Source organism: Ammospiza nelsoni, chromosome Z (genome assembly GCF_027579445.1).
Source record: "Ammospiza nelsoni isolate bAmmNel1 chromosome Z, bAmmNel1.pri, whole genome shotgun sequence".
Classification (NCBI taxonomy): domain Eukaryota; kingdom Metazoa; phylum Chordata; class Aves; order Passeriformes; family Passerellidae; genus Ammospiza; species Ammospiza nelsoni.
In genome coordinates this window covers 73,715,535-73,732,424 of record NC_080669.1, presented here as the reverse complement: position 1 = coordinate 73,732,424, position 16,890 = coordinate 73,715,535, and the positions used below count along the sequence as shown (strand labels likewise).

Genomic DNA, 16,890 nt, shown 5'->3' with positions numbered 1-16,890 from the left:
ACACTAGTTAAGAGAATTATTACAGCATAACTTTCTAACATAACACATATAATATTCATTTTAATATTTGTGAAAAGCCAATCATAAAATATGCATTTTTTCATACTTGACCTGAATTCTCAGGGTGCCAGGGAATATGGAGGTCCCACTGAAATCTCAAAGCAGCCATAATCCCTTGAAGGATCCCCCTGTAAAATGAGCTTCCCCCATCCAAGTGCACTGCCTTCACAATCTCATATTCAGAAACCATTTGTTAACTGATTGTTAGGAATAATTTATGTAGTTATTGGCTTTCACTATTATTGGCTTCAGTAAACTATTTTGATGTAGTACAGTTTGTAATCTCTATTTAACTGCTTTAGATATAGTATAATTTGTCAGGCTTTTATGGTTAATATCCTAATCCCTGTGTAGATAGTATACTTTGGTGTGATATATATTATAGTTTAGGCCTTGACAAAATATTGGCTATATAATGTGTATTATAACATTAACTTTTGCAGAAGTAATTGTAGCTGGGAAATAATAACTAATGCCTTTATTTTTGTAACTAACTGACAAGTAATGAAATAGCTAATGTTGATTGGAAGTACTCGTAAAAATGGCTAGAACATCTGTGTGATAGGATAACTTTGAAAAGAATCAGGCACATAACACCAAAAGAGCAAGGAGCAATCTACCAGTGACCCTTTGGTTATCAATAACTATAACCACACACCAGGGGGCCTCTTGAGGAAATAAAATACAAGACTCTCAAAATCACATTTGCATTGTTGCATGTACTCTAAGAAGTTGAAGTCAGGGGTTGAACTAAGAGAAAGAATTCCTGGAACATGTAAACTCGAAGGAATGTTTGAATATGTGTAATTCTCATAAATATGCATTTGACTAATGCAAAAGTATATAAGTATATAAGAGCTGTTGAAAAAGTATATAAGAGTTGTTAACCATGTGCTTCTGGCTATGCACCCAGTGCTGTTACTTTTGCTTATCCCGTATTTTCCCTTATTAAACCTTTAAAAATTGTAAAGAGTGTTATACATAAAGAATGAGATTATTTTCTCTTGCAATTAAGGGATGAATATTGTGCGTGTTTTAAGAGAAGCTTTATTGATGTATAATTATGTTATTGTAGTTTGTTGTTTAGATGTCCTCTGTTCTCCCATAGTTCCTTCACCCCCCCCCCCCCCATTCTGTACTGTGGCTGTCAGACAGTCTGGGGTATCTAGGATAGGTAGAAAGAAGGCATGCACAAATATCCCTTGCATATGTGAGAGACAACTGCTCACTTTGAAAATTTTAAAAGGTTTATTAAACTTTAACAAAAATACAACAGAAGGACTACATAAGGAAAAAGCTACATTGCTGGGAAACACCCCTCATGCACACCGCATGGCCAGTTCATCTTCAAGATGGATCCTCAGTCTTTTGTACCCTTGGGGGTTACATCAAGCCCTGGTCCCTCGCAAAGTATATCAGTCAGCTCTTCTTTGCCATTTATCGGTGGAAACTGCTTTCTTGGAACTTGATTGGAGATCAGATGTTGCCATGTCATACCTGTTATGAACAGAAATTCAGTTAATATTTTTTTCTGTGAGAAAAAGTTACCACTGCTGCTGGGCCGCTGCCTTTGTTATTGTAATCACGGGTCGTTGTCGTTAATGGTTGTTTTTGTATTAGTAAAAGCCCTGGCTGGGGCGAGTTAACGGCCCTTCTCCTGAGACTGTAACGGGTGGGGACCTTCCCAAGGCTAAGTTGTACCTTTCCCAGAATAGTGAAGACACCTGAGAGGGTGGGGGGGGTTATGCAAAGTGACTCCCAAGACCAGAATGCTTTGTGGAACCCCCGACTCCAAACCCACGGAGAAACCCCAAAAACAACGAGCCACCTAAGAGTTGAGAGACTGGAGTGATGTCTGGACATGAGGAGCCGAGTGCTGAGCCTGCAGAGACGCGGAACACCTTCGGACCCTCTCGCCCTGACCATGGGAGTTGACCCCAGTGGTGAGACCAAGCTGACGGAATGGAAGGGGTACGATCTGACGGGAATACCACGCCCCAAAGGCTCCCAGCGAGGCCTGGATTCCCCCAGCTCTGCCCCTTGCAGACAGAGCTGTGCATATCCTCCTCCTCTGAGTCGCCCTGGGAGAGACGACGGGAGACTGCAGCCCCGCCGAGCTACCCAATCCTGAGCTGATCACTTTTAATAAAGGCATTAAACAGGAGAAGAAGTCTCCTGGCCCTTGTTTTATTTCAGCTGGGGGCTCTCGTGGGGAATAGCCACGCCGCAAGAGGACTCAGGACTGGCCATCTTGGATCTTCAGAGGACAGCTGGCTACCAGGACCAGGGACCGGCTCAGGACAGCGACGCAGAGGAGCACCGGACTGGTGAGAAATCCGGTGGCGGGAGTGGGAGACGTGCGCATGTGTGTGAGTGAGACGAGGGCTGGTAGCCGGACCTTCGAAGTGAGAGGGACCCCTCAGTACCGCGTTTCCTGACACCTGCGAAGGGGCAGGCCGGAAACAGGGGAAAGCGAGTGGAATTAGTGTGAGTGAGTCGTCTCCCAAGGGGGAATAAAGGGCCCCCCCACTCCGGGCGTGCGGAGTGAATTACTGTGTATGAGTGGCACGCACCCCAAAGTCCTGACAAAGGGAGGTCAGGCACTTTTGTAAGTCTCGAGAAGGATTCAAGTAAGATTTGTCAGTCCCGAGAAGGATTCGGGTGTTTCACAAGCCCTGCAGGCAAAGTAAGTCCTGGCAAAGGGAGTCAGGCACAAACCCCAGCGAAGGAGGCTGTGGTTTGCTTTTAAGTCCTGATACGGTGAAGCCTAAGAATTGGCAGGTTAGGCGAACTAAAAAAATCAGGCAGTTGTTTTCCTGACTGAGGGAGTCAGGCACGACCCGGATTCTTGGCCGGGGCTTCGTGTGTTTAAGTCCCGATAGATATAAGACCTGACGTTGGGAAGTTGGGCAATCAAGAGATTGGGCAGTTGTTTCAGTATAAAGTCCTGAGCATCAGGCAGAAATTTGAAGTTCAGTGGAGGAGGCTGAAGCTCCTCAAACAAGGTTTTTTTTGAAATTCCCGGTCAGTAGAGGCACCTTTGGGACTTTTTTTTATTGAGACTTGAAAAATGGGATGTTGTAGTAGTAAAAAGACCGGCAAGAGACTGAGGGATATACCTCCTAGTAGTCCCTTAGGAGAACTGTTAGTAAAATGGGATTCTATAGAGGCCACGGAGGGATTAGATAAAGTGAAAATGATCCATTATTGTATGGAAGTGTGGCCAGAATTAGAGTTGCAAGGAGGATGGCCTTGGTGTGGGACAAAGGATAAGTGGATGTGAGAGATACTGATCCTGAGCAATTATTGTATGTGGCTTGCTGGTTAAAGAGTGCTGTTGAGGATGAAGGGGTGCGAATTTGTAAGGTACAGAGGAAGAAAGAGGGGAATGAAGGAGGGGATGATAGAACTAGTAAAAGATGGGACCCACTGGATTATTTGCCTCCTTCTGCCCCTCCACCTTATGATCCTCTTCTTCAAGCACCTCAAATGGCAGGTCCGGTTCCTCCCCCGGCTGCCATCTCATTGCCACCTGCTCAAACTCCTCCTTCTACCTCTTCAGCTTCCGCTATGATGAACCCAGTATCTCCTCCAGTTCCTTCTGCATCACAAGTGCCTACTCCACTTGCTGCATTCTCCACCCCTTCTCCAGCTCTGCTTAATATCTACTCAGGTCCCTCTCCCCCTCCTATTGCTGTCCCTTTACCTCCTCCTAGTTGGGACACAAATGCCTCCTCGCCCGATAAACAGCTATCAGCAAATACACCTGCTGATGGGCAGAATGTTCAGGGTAACCCAGATATCCCTCAAAGTAGTTTGGCATCTGAAGATGGGCCATACTGTAGCACCAGATCCAAGACCTCGAAGACAGAGAGACTCTTTCCCCTCAGAGAGGTTCCTATGGGAGGAGTGGCGGGAGGTGTTGGCTTTGTGAATGCTCCCCTAACTGCTTCTGAGGTGAGAGGATTCAAGAAAGAGTTGGGGCATTTAGTTGAGGACCCAGTGGGCATAGCCAAGCAAGTGGATCAATTTCTAGGTCCAAATATCTACTTGGGGGGAGATGAATTCCATCCTCAGTATATTATTTTCCCCAGAAGAGGTCCAGATGATAAGGGCGGCTGGCATAAGAATATGGGAGAAAGATAACAGTCCAGGACCCCAGGTGCCAACAGGTGAACAGAAATTGCCATTAACGGAGCCCAGCTGGAACCCTAACCAGGAGGAGGGGAGGAAGGCCATGAGGGAATAAAGGTCTTTGATAATACGGGGGATCAAAGAGTCAGTTCCCAAAGGAACTAATACCCAATTGGCATTTGAGGGTACACAGGAGAAGGATGAAGCTCCTGCTGCCTGGCTTAATCGCCTAAGGCGGAACTTCCAGTTGTACTCTAGAATAGACCCAGACACCTCAGAAGGTCAAATGCTGCTAAAAGTCCAATTTGTTACCAAATCTTGGCCTGATATAAGGAGAAAACTGGAAAAGATGGAAGATTGGCAAGAGAAGGACATTAATGAGTTATTAAAGGAGGCATTGAAGGTGTATTTAAGGAGGGAGGAAGATAAAGCAAAGGCCAAGGCTAAGATCATGGTTGCTGTAGCTAGAGAAAGGGCAGGGTGGGCAGGTCCACCACCAGGAGGAGGCAAGGATAGGCCAGTACTGACCGGTGCACGAAGGACGGAGAGACCTCAAGAAGTTCCTTTGAGAGGACGACAGTGTTATTACTGTGGGGAGGCAGGACACATCAGGAGGTTTTGTAAAAAGCTCAGTCTCGATGAGGCAATAGCCAAGGAACAGGACAATTTAGGAAGGATTCTTAAGGGGGAGGACTAGGGGTGTCAAGGGCTTTTTACTATAGGGGACCCGATGAAACATCTAGAAGAGCCCTTGGTAAACTTTGAAGTGGGACCCCTAAATGAGGAATTTGAATTTTTGGTTGATACAGGAGCAGATAAGTCCTGTCTCAACAAAATACTACAAGGTATGGAAATTGGGAGACAATTTTGTGAAGTATTGGGTGCAGAGGGGAGACCATTTAGAGCATCAGTGATTGAAGAAGTGAAAATAATTGGAAACTCAAGGCAATGTAAAGCTAATTTTCTTTATCTGCCTAACTTAGAAAAAGTTTGTTAGGAAGGGATCTGCAAGTCCATTTGGGGGTTGGGATTGTTCCAAGGGAAGGGAGGATGGTAGTACAAGTGATGAAGCTGTCTCAAGGAGATGTTGCAGAGATAAATCCTGAGGTATGGGCTGAGGGGGGAAAGAGAGGCTTATTAGACATTCCACCGATAACAATAAAAATGCAGGATGATACCTCACCCATACGAGTTAAACAGTATCCAATTTCCCTAGAAGGAAAGAAGGGGCTTGCTATAGTCATCGAGCAACTGTTGCAGGAGGGAATTTTAGAACCCTGCATGTCACCACATAATACCCCTATACTGGCAGTTAAAAAGGCTGAAGGGAAATATAGGCTGGTACAAGATTTGAGGGAAGTCAACAAAAGAACCATTGCCAGACATCCAGTTGTGCCCAACCCATATAGTCTCCTAAGCAGAATTCCAAGAGAACATGCTTGGTTCACTGTCATAGATTTGAAGGATGCTTTCTGGGCGTGTCCTCTGGCAACAGAATGTAGGGATTGGTTTGCCTTTGAATGGGAGGACCCAAGTACGAAAAGGAGACAACAGTTAAGGTGGACCCGATTACCACAGGGGTTCACTGAATCCCCCAATCTCTTTGGACAAGCTTTAGAGAGTTTGTTGGAACAATTTGTCCCTGAACAAGAAGTGCAGATCTTGCAGTATGTTGATGACCTGATGGTATCAGGAAAGGAAAAAGATCAGGTCAGACAAACTAGTATTAAACTTTTGAATTTTCTGGGGGAGAAAGGACTAAAAGTTTCCCAAGGGAAACTACAATTTGTGCAATCAGAAGTAACATACTTGGGGCACATAATAGGGGGAGGGTATAAGAAACTGAGCCCTGACAGAATTTCAGGTATTTTAGCTCTCCCGGCCCCAAAAACAAAAAGAGATGTGAGAAAACTCCTGGGCTTGTTTGGGTATTGTAAGTTATGGTTGGATCAATACACACAGAGTGTGAAATTTCTGTATAATAAACTAGTGGATCCAGAACCCCTAATTTGGACAGCTGAAGATGATCAACAATTGGAAAACTTAAAAAAACAAATTGTCTTCTGCCCCGGTCCTAAGCTTACCAGACCTCAGGAAGGGCTTTGACCTGTTTGTGAGTGCAGAAGGAGGTATTGCCTATGGACTATTAACTCAAGAATGGGGAGGGTGCAGGAAACCCGTGGCATACATCTCCAAATAGTAAGATCCAGTGGCTAGAGGCTGGCCAGTTTGTATACAGGCAGTAGCAGCAACCGCAATCCTGATAGAGGAGACTCAAAAATTGACCTTACAGGGAAAAATTAAAGTGCATACTCCTCATGATCTTAAGGCAGTACTGAGACAGAGAGCTCCGCAGTGGTTAACCGATGCTAGAATATTAAAATATGAGATAATACTAATGAATACAGAGGACTTAGAATTTATCACATCAAATGCCCTCAATCCAGCACAATTCCTAATGGGAGAGCCTATAGAGAATTTAGAACATGATTGTCTAGAATTGGTTTATCTCCAAACAAAAGTAAGAGAAGATTTGGAAGATCAGCCTCTAGCTACTGGAAGAAGCTTATTCATAGATGGCTCTTCGAGAGTAGTAAATGGAAAAAGAGCTTCAGGTTATGCCATTATAGATGGAGAAACATTACAAATTGAAGAAAAAGGGAAACTATCCCCAAGCTGGTCAGCCCAAAGTTGTGAAATATATGCCCTGAAAAGGGGACTGGACTTACTGGAGGGGGACCGGGGCACCATTTATACGGACTCCCAATATGCATATGGGACAGTTCACACATTTGGGAAAATATGGGAGGAACGTGGGTATTTAAGTTCAAAGGGAAAGAGCTTCGCCCATGAGAACCTAGTCCTATCAGTACTAGAAGCCCTACAAAAACCTACAGAAATAGCAGTGGTCCATATAAAGGGGCACCAAAGAGGAGACAGTTTAGAAGTTAAAGGAAACCGACTGGCTGATCAGATAGCCAAAGAAGCAGCTCTAGAACCAGGGGATCCAGTAAAAATTTTGAAGACAAAAAATGACACCTGAAAAAGGGGAAGAACCTATATTTAGTGAAGAAGAATTAGAAGCAATAAAAGATTTAAAGTTACATCAAGGACAACAGGGAGAGTGGTTAACCTCAGATGGACGGGTGTTTTTGAAAAAAGCACTGGCTCGGACAGTGCTAACAGAACTACATAAATTAACTCACTGGGGAGTCCAAGGACTATGTGATCATTTCCTAAGAAATAACCTATGCATCGGGGTATATAGCCTGGCTAAAGCTGTTACCAGAGGGTGTATCATTTGTCAAAAAGTGAACCAGAAAGTTATGAGAAAAGTAGCACCTGGAGGAAGGGAATTAGCCTTGAGACCCTTCCAAAGCATACAGATAGATTTCACTGAAATGCCCCCAGTGCAAGGGTACAGATATTTACTGGTTATAGTTGATCATCTCACACACTGGGTAGAAGCCTTCCCGACCAGGAGGGAAACAGCTCAAGTCGTGGCAAAAGCAATCCTAGAGAATATTATCCCCAGATATGGTATTGTGAACACCATAGACTCAGACCGAGGTCCACATTTTCCGTCCCAAACATTACAAAATATAATTGAGGCTTTAGGAATGAAATGGAGGTTGCATACTCCGTGGCCCCCCCAGAGTTCTGGGAGGGTGGAGCGAATGAACAAAACTCTCAAAAATGTATTAACTAAATTGATTGAGGAAACAAAGATGAATTGGCTGAAGTGTTTGCCCCTAGCGCTATTGCGCATCAGAACAAGACCTCGGGCTGACATAAGAATTTCACCTTATGAAATGATGTTTGGGCTGCCATTCTTGTTAACACCTTATAGCACAGGAGACTATCTGGAAGGGGAAGAAGCTACCAGAAAGTATTTAGAAATAATTGGAAGAACTCTGGAGGGATTTAGAAAGAAAGGATACCTTCCTCAAACTTCCCCTCTCGACACAAAAGTTCACAACATTAGTCCAGGAGATTGGGTTTTGATAAAATCATGGACTACGGGAACATTAATGCCTAAATTTGAAGGCCCCTTCCAGGTGCTCCAGATCACAAATTCAGCTGTGCGGACCAAAGAAAAAGGTTGGACTCATATCACAAGAATAAAAGGGCCAGTCTCACCCCCAGGTATGGGACCGGATCCAACATCAGCTTCCCCCTTTGGCATTGGACCAGAGTCCACACCACTCTCACCCCCCGGCGCTGGACAAGATTCATCTGCTTCACAAGCTAAATCACCTGAGTACACTGTGGTAAAAGGACCAAAAGATTTAAAGTTGACTCTCAGAAGGAAGAGTCAAAAAGACTGAACTGTGTGGAAAAAATTGTTTGTTAAGAGTTCTAATATTGCTTAAAATGTTTTAAGACTGTTTTGTGTAAACTATGTTGGTAAAAAGTTTAAGACTGTAAATAAGTAAGTCTGGTTAAGTTCCCCAATTTAATTCTAAAGACTCCAGGTTAATCCTCTACAGAGCACTCCCCTGGGAGGGGAAACCAAAATTGGTAGGGAACAGACCAAGAGAGGTTTAAGCAGAGAAGCGGGTAGAAGGGACTCTAAAGAGCTTGGAAGCTTTTCCTCAGTAAAATTCCCCAAGAGGCAAGGCCGGGTGGGCAGGCGGAAGGCAGATGGCCCATACCGGACTCTTGGGAAGGGTAGTACTGATGGCTCTGATTGCTGGTGGTGCTCAGGGGAGCCCAGCTGAGCCGTGCAATGAATGCTACCAACCCCTCTGTGAGGAGGAAGTAAGCTCCTTGTCGAGAGTCCACATCAGTTCTAACCCTGATTTTGTTAACCTCTCCCAATTGGTCTTTTATCAGAAAAATGAGAGTGTATTGGAGAGCATACAATACTGCCACTTTTAGGCAGCCACTCCTAGGAGAGTGCCCTATAGGGGAAGCCTGGTTGTGCTTTGAATGTGATGCTGCTGAAACAAGCTCAGCAGATCTAGTGAAAAGCAAAGAAATGGTGAAAATGGTAAGAAAAATTGTTTGTTACAAGTATTTATATGAGTGTACTGGAAAAGAGATAAACCCCTTTAGAACACATTTCAGGCGATCTCAACCCCTAGGTTTGATCGTATCTGGCAGGTGCACCACTAGAGTGATAAAACCAATTTTCTTATTACCCAAAGAAACTGGATCAAGTTTGGGAGTTCCTATATATAATGATTTGGGAGAAATTAAACAGAACAAGCAAAGTAGAATAGAAATTGAGAAAATCCAAAATTGTAAAAGCCAAATTCGGATCCCAATATCTATGTTAAACAAAGTTATCCGGCTCCGGGCAGTATTAAAAATAAAGAATTCAATTATTAGGAACATTTCAAATGAAATAAAAAGGTTAGCATGTGTAAATAATGAAGAACAAACTCCTACACTTGATCCCAGTGGGTGGGAGAACCTGGAGATTTTCAAAAAGGATGTGTGGGAAAAGGTAGTTTTTCTCGCTGTGTGTGTACTTGGAGGATTGCTCTTTTTACTATGCTTATTTATCTGTTTTAGTAGAATAGTATGTGCCGTGCAGACCAACCTGAAGAAACCAAGGAAAGTAACAAGGTTAAGTAACCATGATTACCAAAGTGCACAAGAGATTTATAGTAGATTCAAAACAAAAATTGGGAGTTGATGCGAGCTTAGAATTTAAGCTCGATCAAAGAAAAAGAGAGGGGACTGTTATGAACAAAAATTCAGTTAATATTTTTTTCTGTGAGAAAAAGTTACCACTGCTGCTGGGCTGCTGCCTTTGTTATTGTAATCACGGGTCGTTGTCGTTAATGGTTGTTTTTGTATTAGTAAAAGCCCTGGCTGGGGCGAGTTAACGGCCCTTCTCCTGAGACTGTAACGGGTGGGGACCTTCCCAAGGCTAAGTTGTACCTTTCCCAGAATAGTGAAGACACCTGAGAGGGTGGGGGGGGTTATGCAAAGTGACTCCCAAGACCAGAATGCTTTGTGGAACCCCCGACTCCAAACCCACGGAGAAACCCCAAAAACAACGAGCCACCTAAGAGTTGAGAGACTGGAGTGATGTCTGGACGTGAGGAGCCGAGTGCTGAGCCTGCAGAGACGCGGAACACCTTCGGACCCTCTCGCCCTGACCATGGGAGTTGACCCCAGTGGTGAGACCAAGCTGACGGAATGGGAGGGGTACGATCTGACGGGAATACCACGCCCCAAAGGCTCCCAGCGAGGCCTGGATTCCCCCAGCTCTGCCCCTTGCAGACAGAGCTGTGCATATCCTCCTCCTCTGAGTCGCCCTGGGAGAGACGACGGGAGACTGCAGCCCCGCCGAGCTACCCAATCCTGAGCTGATCACTTTTAATAAAGGCATTAAACAGGAGAAGAAGTCTCCTGGCCCTTGTTTTATTTCAATACCCACAAGCTTTTCCATTCCCAACTTCCCCATACAAGGGGCACGTGTGCACACGTTATTTCTGCCTGTCCTAGACAACACCAGCTGTCTGATGGTCACAATACAGGGGGAGAAAAGGGAACTATGGGGAGAACAGGGGACATCTAAACTACAATAACATAACTGTACATCACTAAAGCTTTTCCTAATATTTATACAATAGTTATCTTTTAATTGCGAGAGCCAATCATCTCATTATCCATCTATAACACCTTGGACAGTTGAGAATGGAAAAGCTCGTTGCTAGAAGGGGCAAAGCATGACAATACCCAACCCTCCAATCAAGTTGCAAGAAAGTAGCCTCCACCAATAAATGGCAAAGAAGAGTTTACTGACAGGCTTTGGGAGGGGCTGGGGTTGGCTGATGCAACCCCCAGGGGTATAAAAGGCAAAGTACCATCTTGAAGAGCAGTGAGCTGCGTGGTAGGTAGCTATGGTGTGGGGGCAGGGTGGGCTCCCAGGTCTGTTTTTCCTTATTTGGTCCTTTTGTTGTACTTTTTGTTAAGGTTTAATAAACCTTTTAAATTTTTTAAAGTAGGCAGTTGCTTCTCTCAAAGAGTGAGCCTCGTTTCTCACACTGATCAAATAGTTGCTGAAGCTGCTATAAACTCTTCTGGCCACTCTGCCAGCTGGCATACCTTTATCAGAGGATATCTAAGCCCTCTTGCCCAGAGCATCTCAGTAAAATACACCCAGCATCCCTGGAAAGGACATAGAGCCCAAGGTAATTTTCCTTGCCTTGCAATTTCCTTTGTAGTCTGGTTATGAACTTTAGCCAGGCACCCCTTAATAGCTTGTTTTGCTAAAACAAAAAGACCCAAGGCTTTTTGTTCATCATCTTGATGAATGTCTCTGCCAATCCCTGAAAGTCTCAGTGACTCACCCCATGAGGCTGTTATAAATTATCAAATCGTTCACCAAAATTTTAAAAATATTTAGCGAATATTTATTAATTTGTCTGCAATACTGAAGTTTGGTCTTTGAAACCACCACAGCCAAAGAGACAGCGTTGAGCCCGGGATTCGCACTGGGTGAACACGGATCTGACCTCCTGAGTGTCAGAGTCCCCCCTGTTCACACTCGGTGCTTTGCACGGCAAGATTTTATACAGTTTATTCTGACCAAGGCAAAGATGACCAAATTTCCTTTGTGTCTCTTCACGTGCATTGCTGTTTCTTTCCATGTGCAGGGCTGGACAAAGGCCGAGTCCAGGTGTGCCATCGGCGTGGCGTCACTGACTGTCTTGATAGATGCAATTGGCAAGGTGATAATCGCTCTTGGGTGGCTCCCAATAACTCAGGAAACCGGTGATAATCATCCTAGAAGCTTCTATTCTTACATTAAGGCATCAATTGTTATCTTAACTTGTGTCCTGGCACTAGTTGAATCTAAATAAGACAGCTGCTCCCAGCTGGGGTGGTCAAAAGATTTGGTTTGGATTTTATAAAATTTTATACCATACATTAATAGCATGAATTATCCCTACCACATATTACAAGGCTGTCCCAACACCTGCAGGGTCAAAGCTCCTGGCATCCACTGTTTACTGCCCTTTATTAATAAGTTCTCCCCTCTTTCTTGTGCCCCACTACCTTTAATTATCTCCAACTCCTCTGGTGGAAAAGACAGCACCAGCACCACCCCTTCCCCCCTCCCCCTCAGGAAGTAGCTCAGTCACAGGGGGCAAAGGGGGGATCCCAGAGACCTTTGGCAGAAGCACGGCTTTCTGAACATCTCCATTGAGCTGTTGACTACCTGTTGTCCCTTCTGAATACCCTGCCTGATGTCCCTTAACTGCTCTTATTTCTACCTCTTTAGGCAAATTCACTACCTCAGGTGAGTAATTGAGTTCTCCGGAGAGAATGTTTTTCCCTGCAAGTTAGCAAACTTCACTCCTCCCAGCTTTCCAAATGTATGTAGAACCGATGAGCATACTTGGAATATGGAAACATTCTACTACCAAGCTAACTTGAGTTTGGAATTCCAGCAGCTAAATGCTGCTGCTGAAAGAAGGAAAATGGCACCTGTCATTCTGAATTCCTTGGTTTTCTCTGTGTCATTTGACAGTGATACCAGTTTCAAGATGTTCCCAGTTGTTAAAGGATTCACATTAGTAGCAGCATATGTTTGAGAGATTTCAGTTCATTTAAAAATTGTGTTTATGATGGTCTTGCTTAGCCTTAGACCTCTGAGCACTTAGGTGCTCTGTTGAGGGGGTGGACATAGGGATTAAAAAGATTAAAATCAAAAAACCAAAAAAACCCCTTTGAATTAGCTGAGATGGCTGCATCTGTATTCTGCCAGATATTACCAGCTTCCTGCTCTTTCTCCATTTTCAGTTTTGTCTTATTTTTGTTGCCGTCTTGGGATTTGGCCAGTGTAAAATTTGGGACAGTTCACGGAATAGTCTGTCACCCCACAAAAGATGAAAAGCACATGATGGATAAGAGAAAAATTACTTCTGAGCAGCATCAGGAAAAGTTGGCTCTATGCAAAGTGCTGGCTGAAGCACTCCTTTGATTGCAGTTCTCCAAGCTGCAGGAGAGGGTGGAGACAGCAGAATCCTGGGTGTCTGTCCTGGAGACCATGATTGATGACCTTCAGTGGGACATTGACAACATCCACAAGAGATCTTGTCAATGAGAGATCAGAGAGAGCAGAGGCTCAACCACCACCTGGCGATGTCCTGGAATGAGTAAGGCGCTGGCCAGGAGACCTGGGAAGTGGGAAGGGTGTTGGATGGGTGTGTGACATCCTCTCTGAGACATTGCTGGGAGAGCTGAGAACCTGCAGCATTCCTTCTTCGGTCTTTGACCTGCTGCATTATTCTTGTAGGTGTTTCATTGGGTCTTGAAGAAATCTTTTGCATTTTTTTGCAGGTAAATTCCAGAGGCTACCAGGTGTATGGAGCTGGGAGCAGCCTTTGTGGGGGAACAGTCACCATTAATGCCCACAAGATGAGGTCAGGAGCTTAGTTGTGGTCAAGGGGAAGAATACATTCAAGGAGAACAAGGCCCACAAATTGAAAAGAATTTAGATACTTATTTTAGATAATTGTTAGGTCCTGTGCCACAAATGATCTTGAGGAAGTAACAACACAGAATGAAAAGCTCAAGGTGAGACATCTGTAACTTTGTGGGATGGGCTGCCCTCAGCTTTGCGGTGCTGTGTGTGCAGAAAACCTCATTTGCAGTGTCTGTTCTGAGCCTGCTCTTTACTCCAGGTACAATTGAGCGGGTCTGTGGCTCCACTTGCACCTCAGTGCATTGGTGACACCGCGTGGCCACCGTTGGAAATTGTAATGGTTTCCTGTCCGTGTCCCGTTCTGATCTTTGAGTCCATTTTAACCATGTCTGGTTAAAACTGTATTCATGTCTTTACAAGTAGTGATCCCTCCTCCACCTTCCCCATGCCCTGTGCAAGTGGAACTAGAGAACAGAAACAATCAGGGAACTTGTGTGGGGAGAGAGGCTCTTGAAAGAGTCAAAGAATTTCTGTCTTTCCCACTGTGGGGGATGGATAGATAGGAAACAGCCTGTGGGTTTTTGATGTTTTAAAGATGGTAACACTATAAGCTGTGATGCTGTGGTATGTAAATATATGGTGGGGAGAATAATCCAAATTTCCTCCTAGTGGTCAGTGCCAGTTATAAGAAATATCCCCATAACCTAAATCCAGAGATCTGATGCTGGAAACTGTCTTGAGGCACCTCTGAATTCTGTTTATCTGCATGAGTTTGTTTAAAGATAAGTGGCCTTCAGCTTACAACATTTTTCCCTCCTAATTACTTCTAAGGTGAATGCATGTATATATGTGTCTGTTTCACTGCTGCTAGTCCACAATAGTTTGCTCACTGTCTTTTTAAGGAGGATTCAGATTCTGTACTTCTTTTTCATTAATTTCCTTTTAGTTGTTATGTCTTACTGGTAGAAGGCTACTATAATGCCTACTTGCACGTGCACTTTCTATATTCTCTCACTTTTCTATGTGTCCATCTTTGTTGATGAGGTGAATATTGTTTATCGCAGGTCCAAGGCTGTCAGTGAGCAAGAAGGTATGGAGTTGTGCTGTGCTTAAGAATGACCACTACCTCACCCACACTGCCCTTTAGGGGCTACAGTGCACTAGAACATCTGGGTTGATTCTTTGTTACTGTTAAATACTTGTTCTGGCAGGTCTCTTCATCTCAAAAACCAAAGCTCTTCACCTGTTTTATTGGGAGGCCATGGTTGGGTGTAAAACTGGCATGACTTCTTTTCAGACAAAAGTGTTGCTCTGTTATGTGGCAGAATGATAACAGTCTTATTTTGTTCTTTGTCATTGTCACTTAGCTTGCTCTCCATCTCCATGACAATCCTCAAGAAGGTTGGCAGAAGTGTGGTTTGTTGCAGAGGTGTTTCTGTTTTTGCAGGGCGCATTAATTGGGAGATGTGTCACCTCATCAGCAGCCTCCAGAATCACAACCACCACTGAAGGGAGAGGTGCTGAGATACAAGCGCAAACTGAGAGAGGCCCAGTTGACCTGAGCAAGGTAACACAACAGGAAATGCCAGAAAAGAGGGGAAAGGCTTAGGAGAAGGGGGAATGCTGTCACCCTTGCCAGGAGTACCAACCTTTCTGATACGCTGTGCAGGATGCAGTGAAATTTTCTGTGGAGCTCTGAACTCTGCTGCTTCCTTTGACCAAATGAATGCTTTTCCTTTGTAGCTGTGTAGCGCTCCATGAAAAGGGGGCATGGAAGCATGGATCTGGGAAGACAAGGGAGAAGGGGGTGAGGAAGACTCCTGGCTAAGAACTTTAACATTTGTTTTCTTGGTCATCTCTCTTGCTGTTCCACGCCAGATCTGCTCTTACAGTGGCAGTGCTCTCCTCCAGTCCCAGTCCAGCACTGAAGACACAAAGGAGAAACCTGCAGAGATCAAGCAGGAGCCTGATGATCCTTCTGCCCAAGTGACTGTTCCCAGGGCTGCTTCTGAAAATGTTAATGAGATGAAGGCCAGGCGAGATGAAGAGGAATGGGAGCAGGAGAGACGGGAAAGGGAGAGGGAACAAGAGAAGGAAAAGGAGAAGGAGAAAGAGAATTAGAAAAAAAAGAAAGAGAAGGAAAAGGAGTGCGAACGGGAAAAGCAGAAGCAGAAGGAATCAAAGAAGGAGAGTCCAAAAAGAAGGAGAAAGGGAAGCATAAAGATGGAAGAAAGAAGGAGGATGAAGTGATCAAGCAGCTGAAGGCTGAGCTCAAGTAAGAGTTGCTGTTTCTCCCTTTCCTGTGTGAACAGTCCCCAAGCCTGGGGTGTTTACATGTTCTTGCTTTTATGGGATCAGCATCACTGCAATTTGGAACCAAGAGAGTTTCTTGACACCCTCTGTATCTGATTGTGATGTGGTCAGTGCAGTAGCCTAAAGCATGAATTACCAAAGAAGATACTTCATAGTGTGGGTCAAGTAATGTTGATTTATTGGTGTCATAACAATAGGATAGAAGTTCACAGCAGCAGGTTATTAATAGAGGACACAGCTGTGTTCCCAGTCCTATATGGTTCCCAAAGAAGAGGTGGATAGTTTGTATCTTATTGTTAGGGTACCTATCTCCAGCCTACTTCTTGCATTTCATCCCATGTGCCTAAACATGTTTCTTTTCCAGCCTGTATTCAGCTGCTGTTTTACGTTACCAGGATAAGATGACCCAAGGATGACTCCATATTGAGAGGAGTAGTGGATTTGTCTTTACAAACAAGCTGTGGGTCTGCTGGTGGATAAAGCTAGCACTGGGAGATAAAAAAACCAATGGGAAGGATTCCACTGGTAGATAATGGAAAAAGATATTTGCCTTTACAAATAAACTTCATGTTTGCTGATAAATTAAATTAGACATTGAAAGATGAAAGAAACAATGGGGAAGAAAAACTCCTAAATTCCATAAGAATTAAAAGTGAAAAGGGAGGGTTATCCATTAGAGAGGAATTTTTGGTATCAGGCGTATCAGGGAGTCTGTCCCTGTCAAGTACCTAAGCCAATGGGGAAAGAGAGAAAGGAACCCCTGTGGTTCCAATCCCCTCTTGCCTTGTTCACAAGCAGGTCTCACCTATAGGCAGCACTTCCTCTGTGCAGCACACACACATGGGGTAAAGACTTAGATTACATGGCAGTACTTAGTAAAAGATACAAGAAGCTAGGACAGGACAGGCTGTGATGATTGTGGGCAAGGCTGAGCCGGACAACTGTGTACTGACTGCCCATCTTTCCCATGAGAACCTGGGGTTTTCTTGCCA

At 44.4% G+C, this 16,890-nt stretch overlaps 1 pseudogene; it reads left to right on the top strand.

Moving 5' to 3' along the window:
• Nucleotides 1-1,984: 1,984 nt before the first annotated feature.
• Nucleotides 1,985-16,890, top strand: part of LOC132087080 (E3 ubiquitin-protein ligase BRE1A-like) — a 59,901-nt pseudogene continuing 44,995 nt past the window's right edge.